The sequence below is a fragment of the Solanum tuberosum genome, unplaced genomic scaffold (genome assembly GCF_000226075.1).
Source record: "Solanum tuberosum cultivar DM 1-3 516 R44 unplaced genomic scaffold, SolTub_3.0 scf00021, whole genome shotgun sequence".
NCBI lineage: Eukaryota > Viridiplantae > Streptophyta > Magnoliopsida > Solanales > Solanaceae > Solanum > Solanum tuberosum.
The window spans coordinates 2679979-2681230 of record NW_006238947.1 but is presented as its reverse complement, the minus strand read 5'-3'; the positions used below and the strand labels follow the sequence as shown (position 1 = coordinate 2681230).

The following is a 1252-nucleotide window of genomic DNA, read 5'->3' as shown; positions in this document are numbered from 1 at the left end:
TATTTACATCATGATAAGTTGTCAATATTATGTTTCCTTAAGATACAAATACGATTCTTCTCAAATTTTATGTGAACGTGGAATGTTTAATGCTCTCCGAATTGGTATTACCCAAATTGGAGAAGTTCACACCACAAAGAAGAAAGAAAAATAATAATTCTCCTACCCACTTGGATGAAATGTCATTGTTCTTCATAATCTTTTGTGGTCTTGGATAAGCTTAAAATAGTTGTTTCTCCTTTTATTGCATCTCTTCATGATTGATGGTGAAATTTAAATAATTTCTTTTGACTTGTTATACTTCACCTAAAAAATAATATTTAACTACAAATTTATCATTAAATAATTTGTAATTAATTATTAATTTTTTCCGAGACATTGTGCCTATAATCTGAATGAATCGTAATAATACGAGTCTCTTTCTTGATTAAAAGATAAAAAATTATCACCAATAAAGACTATGGTGAAATGGTAAGTATTTTTCTATCAGTAATCAGATGTCTTGAATGTGAATGTTTTATCCTCCAATATCGACTTTTCGGCGTGAATCTAAATTTTAATGGAAATCAAGGAGGATACTGGACACATGATGGAAATCGCAAAAAAAATAATCTTCACATCAAAGAGGTACATATAAGATTTATTAGCAATAATTAATAACAAGTTGAGATGGCCGAGTTGGTCTAAGGCGCCAGATTAAGGTTCTGGTCCGAAAGGGCGTGGGTTCAAATCCCACTCTCAACAAATTTTTTTGGACAAATTACTTATATACACTCCTTTACTTACCTTAATATCCATTTATCCCTACTTATTTCAAAATTTTCAAAAATCCCTTATTTACCTATGCATCCCGCATGTTCCTGTGCACAACGCTATGTATCGGACTATGTCAAATGTATCAAACGCTATGTATCCCGTGCACAATGTTATGTATCCCGCATGTATTCCGTGCACAACGCTGTGTATCCCGCTATGTGGAATGTATCAAACCTAATGTATCCCATGCACAACGCTATGTATCCCGCAAACATCATTTTTAAGGGATTTTTGGTAAATAGAAAACTAAAAGGGATAGGATGTTATTTAGTACTAATAATATGTGGTTCCTATAATTTATACATTTTTTTTTCTTAGAAAAAGCCCAGCCCAATTTGCAACTGGATAGGTTTAACTTTGGGCCCAAAAGAATTCCGTTATGTAGCCCATTACTACTTGAGTGGAGGCCCATTGACCAACTTGCTCTCAATATCAA

General features: G+C 32.9%; 1 non-coding gene across 1 annotated transcript; it reads left to right on the top strand.

The window, feature by feature from the left end:
* Positions 1-663: 663 nt before the first annotated feature.
* On the top strand, positions 664-744 carry TRNAL-AAG (transfer RNA leucine (anticodon AAG)). The gene has a single exon. It is a non-coding gene; the product is annotated as a tRNA-Leu (tRNA).
* The last annotated feature ends 508 nt before the right edge of the window (positions 745-1252 follow it).